Below are 7,609 nucleotides of genomic sequence, written 5' to 3'. Positions count from 1 at the left end.
TCCACCACATCCCAAAGATGCTCTATTGGGTTGAGATCTGGTGACTGTGGGGGCCATTTTAGTACAGTGAACACATTGTCATGTTCAAGAAACCAATTTGAAATTATTCGAGCTTTGTGACATGGTGCATTATTCTGCTGAAGGAGCCATCAGAGGATGGGTACATGGTGGTTATAAAGGGATGGACATGGTCAGAAACAAATGCTTATGTCCGAAACAATGCCATCAGAGGATGGGTACATGGTGGTTATAAAGGGATGGACATGGTCAGAAACAATGCTCAGGTAGCCCGTAGCATTTAAACGATGCCCAATTGGCACTAAGGGGCCTAAAGTGTGCCAAGAAAACACCCCCCACACCATTACACCACCCCCACCAGCCTGCACAGTGGTAACAAGGCACGATGGATCCATGTTCTCCTTCTGTTTACGCCAAATTCTGACTCTACAATTTGAATGTCTCAACAGAAATCGAGACTCATCAAACCAGGCAACATTTTCCAGTTTTAACTATCCAAATTTGGTGAGCTTGTGCACATTGTAGCCTCTTTTTCCTATTTGTAGTGGAGATGAGTGGTACCCGGTGGGGTCTTCTGCTGTTGTAGCCCATCCGCCTCAAGGTTGTGCGTGTTGTGGCTTCACAAATGCTTTGCTGCATACCTCGGTTGTAACGAGTGGTTATTTCAGTCAAAGTTGCTCTTCTATCAGCTTGATTCAGTCGGCCCATTCTCCTCTGACCTCTAGCATCAACAAGGCATTTTCGCCCACAGGACTGCTGCATACTGGATGTTTTTTCCCTTTTTACACCATTCTTTGTAAACCCTAGAAATGGTTGTGCGTGAAAATCCCAGTAACTGAGCAGATTGTGAAATACTCAGACCGGCCCGTCTGGCACCAACAACCATGCCACGCTTAAAATTGCTTAAATCACCTTTCTTTTCCATTCTGACATTCAGTTTGGAGTTCAGGAGATTGTCTTGACCAGGACCACACCCATAAAATCCATTGAAGCAACTGCCATGTGATTGGTTGATTAGATTGCATTAATGAGAAATTGAACAGGTGTTCCTAATAATCCTTTAGGTGAGTGTATATACTGTATACAGAGTCAGCTGAAAAAAAAATTATACAAACTTGTAAAAACTTGTATTTTATTCAATTAAAATTCTATATACATATAAAATATAGATTTTATAATAGTTATACATTTTATAATAATATTAGAGTAATAAAACACATCAAAGATGGTTTTTGGTATTTTTGTCTGTCTGTTTGTTTGTGCATGCATCACGTAAAAACTACTGAACACACTTTAATATGGTTTTTACAGGTGTATTTGGCAGAGATTGAGGTAACATATCGGCTTTGTTTCATCGGACTCTGCCCACGAGAAGAGAAGATGTGCTAATTTGAAATTTAAATAAAAAAACACATAAAAAATCGTCCTTGAAAAAAATCATTAGTTTATCCCAAAATTCAACAGATGGCGTTGGACTTTTTTTTAAATGTGCTTATGAGTGTGCAATTAAATTCCATGTAACAAGGTCGCTGGTTTATCTAGGATATTAATATACAGTGGACCCTTGGATTACGATTATGGATTATAATTCGCTCTGAAAGCGGGCTCAAATTCCGAATTTAATTTTCCTATAAGAAATGATGGAAACTCAAATTATTCGTTTCACAGCCCAAAAAAATTAATACATAAAAATAATTAACACAAAATATAAAGTAAAAATAAAACAAATTAACCTGCACTTTACCTTTTAAAAAAAGTAAAAATAAATCCAGATAAGTGTTTCCATTTATGTGCGCAGGTGCTGTTTGTGTCACACGAGTGTCATTAGCGATGTTCCTTGCTAATTTTTATGACAAAACCTCTAATGAGACTTTCTTTTGCTTTACACGCGCGCAAACGTGTGTTATAAGAAACAGTACACGTGCTGTACACGCGCGCTTACAAACAAAAAATTAAATATGTTTTACACACACACGTGGTCACAGTGTTATAGTACACCGTACACATGTGCACGGATGTTGATTATACCAGTAAAAGATGCGCACCAAGACCCAGCAGTGGAGACGCACAATTCCCCACAATTCCGCAGTTGTGATCACATGACGCTCGGCGTCAAAACAAGAAGCACATGCGTGATACATGATACTCGTAAACCAAGACTTTCAAGACAAAATTTCTTAAAAATCTTTGCTCGTCTTGCGGAACACCGTGTTACTCACAATCCAAGGTTTCACTGTATACACTGTATATGATAAACTTTTTATAATAATATGATAATCTTATTAATATTATAATATATTCATATAATATACATTATACTATTTTTCTTTTCCTGAAGTATGTATTTTTTTATGTATTTTTGACCTCTAGAGGGTCAAAACCAAAATAGCACCAGTTTGAAAAAAAATGTATGCCTTATGACAACGTACCAGCCCATTCAGCTCACAAACTTGCGGGCAACTTGGGTACAAAATTATGCCTTACCCCCCTATTCCCCCCAACCTCACACCTCATAAACTTACTGTATTTCTTTTTCGTCACTTGAAGAAACCACTTTGTGGCAGGGGATTGACAAGGAGGAGGTGATTACTGAGGTGAAACTTTTCCTCAATAGTCTTCTTTAAAGACTATCTTCACCAACTCCTCTATCGTTTGGAGTGTCGCCTTAATTAGAGGATATGTAGAGAAGGACTAATTATTTTTTCTTAGCAATAATAACAATTTGATGACCGCCTCTCACATGTACTGTATATGTTACAATTAATGAAACACAGTCAATTTCTGGTGTGACAACACAGTGAGGACCCTTTCGTGTCAGGTACAATTTGTGCAGAAATTAGTTATTAAGTTTTACTTGGCATCCTGCAGATCCACACAGTTCTTCTGAAGACTTTGACTCTTTTACCTGCTTCTTCTTGGCACACAAAAAAATGATCTCTTATATAATTTGCTGCTTTCTTTTCTGACTTAGCTTTATTTTCTGTACTGACTCAATAATGCACTGACTGAATAATAAGGTACATAACACAGTACTAAAAAAACCACATGGTACCTCGGACTTTTGTACTGCATTCGAATGAGGACATGATGAAGCACAGAGGTAAGACATTTCTTGTAGCTGTTTTTCCAGTTTGCACAAATCTCAGGAGGGCTTTTGGTCCACTATTCTTTCCAGATCTTCTCTAAATCCTTAAGGTTTCTGGCCTGTCACTTGAAAACTCAACTTATTTCATAAATTTTCTATAGTGTTAAGTTCTGGAGACTGGCAAGGCCACTTCATGACCTTAATGTGCTTCTCCTTAAACCACTGCTTTGTTGCCTTGGTGGTATGTTTTAGGTCATTGTTATAATGAAAAATCCATCCATAGCCCATGTCCAGAAGCGTCTTCCATCAGTACGGGTTACATTCTTAGGATTACAGTCAGCATTTTCCTTCCTCCAAACAGAGGTGAAGGTCTTTGAGTATAACCTGTCTCCTATTTTTCATGCTGCCCTTCATCTATCCCAAGAAAGATCAAGACCTCTTTACATATCCCCCAAGAAAGCCACATTTAAGGACTTCCCTTACTCTTTCTGGTCATTACACCTTAACAGGTCTCTTTAATCCCTCTTTTTTGTTTCCCTAACAGCTCTCTCCCCTCTACTTTCCAAACGACCTTCCATCCTATTCCCACCTTCTCCATTGTTCATGTAAAAAAAAACTTTTCAGATGGGGAGGACTCTTTGGAGAACTTAAATAAAAGACTGAAGAAGCTACTTGGATGAGTAGTGAAACATTTCTACTAAACTAATCCAGTTGACTTCCTCCAAAAGTTGATAAGCTTAATGTTGGTCTCATCTGACCACAGCGCTTTCTCCCAATCATTCTGTTTATTGCCAAACTTCAGACTGAACTGTACTGTACATGTGCAGCACTAAAGGATTCCAATCTATGGCAGAGTATTACCAATGATTTGTTTGGTGACTGTGGTTTCAACACCCCCTGAACTTCAGATTCAGTGCCCAAAAGAACACATCTTATGAAAATTAATTTTAAGCATTAAATCACAAAGTGGTATAATATAATTTACACAGAAGTTAGTTACAGTCCACTTAACTGAGCATTGTGTCAAGTGAACTTATATTCAGTAGAACCACATATTACTCTTTGTCTCTGATGGGGACCTTGCAGCACTGAAGGATTTAAATCTACGGCAGAGTATTACCATTATGGTTTGTTTTGGTGACTGTGGACTGTGCCTTAAGCTCATTCAGAAGCTTCAACAATAACTTTAAAATTATTACACATTCTGATTTTTTTATTCACTAATTGATCAATAAAATTGCTAAAAAAAATTATCCGACATCCTCAATCATTTAAATCAGGATAATACTTTTTTATATCAATTAAATGTACTAAAAGAAATATGGAAATTACATAAGAATGTTGTCAATTTATTATTGGTCTGTAAAAAATATTATGAGGTAGGCGGGGCGTTTCTCCAAGATCCTTCTAGTGGTAAAAACGCTACATTGGTGTCAAAACTGGGATGTAGATTAACGAGTTCGAACGCACTATCGAGGACCTACGGAAGATCCAAGTAGGCCGCTGAGTGTCAGAGCAGCTACGCAAGGAGAAAGAGCATCTTCCTGACAGGGCAAGAATGAGCAAACCAGGGCGACCTGGTTTGCAGAGCAGCAAAATGAAGATTCCGGCACTGGATCTCGGGACGGAAGCGGATCCGGACTCATCAAGAGTCTTAGCGCCGGAGCAAGCTACAGCTTCGTGCGCCGCCAGCCGACGAGGCGAGCTGCGCCTTCCCTCCTGCAATGGCGCCGTCGAACCCTACGCATTCTTTGCACAGGTAGAGCTAGCCACCGACTTGCGGGCTGGTCCCCGGCAGAAACCGCGGTCAGAGTAGCACCCTCGCCGAGCAACTTTCCGCAGCTTTGGGGTGCTCGGTAGGTGAATCTAGCCGGGGACAGGGCTACCCGTCATGGTTGGACAACGAACAAGTCTCTAAGGGTTTTGCAGAGCAACGTTCTCAGGCCAGAGGGACAGCATACCCCAGCAGCCGTTAAACTAGCTCCGGGGGGCGCTAAGGGGAAGTCGCCTCCCGCAGCCGTCCTTGTTCCCCCAATTTGTGCATTCAACTTCCGTTCGGGACGTTTAGGAAATCGCGCTGGATGGCGTATGCCTTTCTGCCTATGTAACGCTCCAGCCACTTTTGAACGGTTGATGGAGAAAGTGCTTGCAGATATTCCTCGCAACCGTTGTGTAGTCTACAGTACCTAGATGATTTAATAATGCACGGGAAAGAGTTTGAGGGCGCACTAGCTAACCTACGAGAGGTATTTCTGGCTATCCGGCGGGCGAATTTGGGGCTTAATGCCAAAAAGTGCCAGCTGTTGCGGGAAGAGACCGCTTTTCTGGGTCATATAATTAGTGCTAAAGGGATTGCTACCGATCCAGCAAAAATTGCTGCGGTGCAGAATTGGCCCGAACCGATAAATGTGTCTCAGCTATGCACCTTCCTCGGTTTAGTCTCTTATTACCACCGGTTCGTGAAAGACTTCGCCACGATCGCAAGCCCACTGCACGGGCTAACGAAAAAGAACGAGCCGTTTCGCTGGGACATTGTGCATGCACGTGCACGTTCATCCCCGACACGGACGCAAGCGATGTAGGGCTGGGGGTCGTACTGTTTCAGGTTTCCGAAGGCAAAGAGTGTGTTATCGCCTATTTTAGACGCGCGTTGTCTGGACCCAAGAGGAATAACAGTGTGAGCTGTTAGTGGTCGTCGCCGCTTTAAAACATTTCTGGGCGTACATATACGGGCAACCCTTCTTGCTGTGGACCGATCACGCTTCGCTTGTTTGGCTGCTCAGTTTTAAAGAGTCCGAGGGGCAGTTAGCGCGCTGGCTTGAGCGGTTACAGGACTTTAATTTCACCATTCAACACCACGCTAACGCCGATGCTTTATCCCAACGGCCGTGCAGCAAAGTGCGTTGTCGGTACTGCAAGCGAGTTGAACCATAATAATAATAATAATAATAATAATAATAATAATATATTTTTATTTATATAGCGCCTTTCCAGAGCTCAAGGACACTTTACAATGAGGAAGGAAAAAAAAAAAAAGAGCGTGTGTGTGGTTGCGACGTACTGTAGAACACTCTCCAAAACTCTCGATTCAGAACATTCCCCCCCACGCAGTCCCCTCTTCCTCTGTGATCAGCCGTCCCAGCCGGCATGCAGCTGAGTTACTGCGTCATCTAGGGCATCACCCGTAGTCGTTTCGCCTGTGTCACAGCTGGACTGTGATCAGCTTATTGCCGAGCAGAATCCGGTCCTGCATAGGGTGCTAGGTTGGGTTAAAGTGGGCCGCAGTCGTTCATTTAGGGCTAGAGATAAAAGCTCTTCATTTCCAGTTTACTCTGGGACGAACATTTACCTCTCGTGCTATGGGCATATCGCACAGCAGTGCAGGAGTCTTTACAGCTAACGCCAGCTGCTTTAATGTTTGGCCGCCAGCTGTGCACTCCCGTGGACCTTGTATTCGGACCACCTCCCCAACCAGATTTACTTACAAAGCCTGGGTTGGATTGTTTTTGTGCCTTGAGGGAGAAACTGTTCTGGGTTCATGAGTTGGCGCGTAAACACTTGACGGACACCGGTGTTAAGCACCGCCATGTCTATGACACTCACAGTCGGGGGTATGGGTGTATTCCCCCTGAAGTAAGAGGGGGCTATCACTCAAGCTTATGTCCCACTGGGTGGGCCCCTATTAGGTAATTGCCCAGCCCCTGATGTCGTCTACCAGGTGCGGTTGACGGGGCGGGCCCGAGTGGTTGTGCTCCACTGAGACCGTCTTGCTCCTTAGCAGCCGCACGCCGGCGACACATTAAACTCTGCGGAGGCCGGACCAACCTCATTTTATGTTCAATCTTAGTACCCACACCAAGCTCCACCCCAAGTCCCATGCCAATTTCTGTTCCAGGTTCTATGCTAAGTTCTGTCGCAGCCCCTAAACTTCAGGTCCAGTGCCCAAAAGAACACACCTTATGAAAAATGTATTTTAAGCATTAAATCACACAGTGGCATAATATAATTTACACAGAAGTTAGTTACAGTCCGCTCAACTGAGCATTGTGTCAAGTGAACTTATATTCAGTAGAACCACATAGTACTCTTTGTCTCTGCTTACCATGTATATAAACTATAATATAAATATAATATAATTTCTAAATTAAAATAAAAACGCTTGTCAAATAAAGCTTTAAATGAGATAGGGAAACCAATTTAACCAAATTTAACTGATTCGATATTATCACAATACCCATATGTAAGTGCAGACATACAGTACACTACTTAAATTAACAAATACAATGGTACCTTAACATACGGATTTAATCCATTCAGTTGTAAAGGCATAATTTTGTATTGTGAAATGCCTTTTTTTTATATAAAATAATGCAAATGCAGATAATCTATTCCATCCACCCCAAATTATTACCAATATTACCAATTTCCAACACTTTACAGTGAAACTTCGGATTGTGAGTAACACGGTTTACGAGCGGTCTTGTGCTGCGAAATTGTGGGTAATTG

This window comes from Clarias gariepinus, chromosome 10, assembly GCF_024256425.1.
Source record: "Clarias gariepinus isolate MV-2021 ecotype Netherlands chromosome 10, CGAR_prim_01v2, whole genome shotgun sequence".
NCBI classification, from domain to species: domain Eukaryota; kingdom Metazoa; phylum Chordata; class Actinopteri; order Siluriformes; family Clariidae; genus Clarias; species Clarias gariepinus.
Note: the sequence above shows the minus strand (reverse complement) of the source record.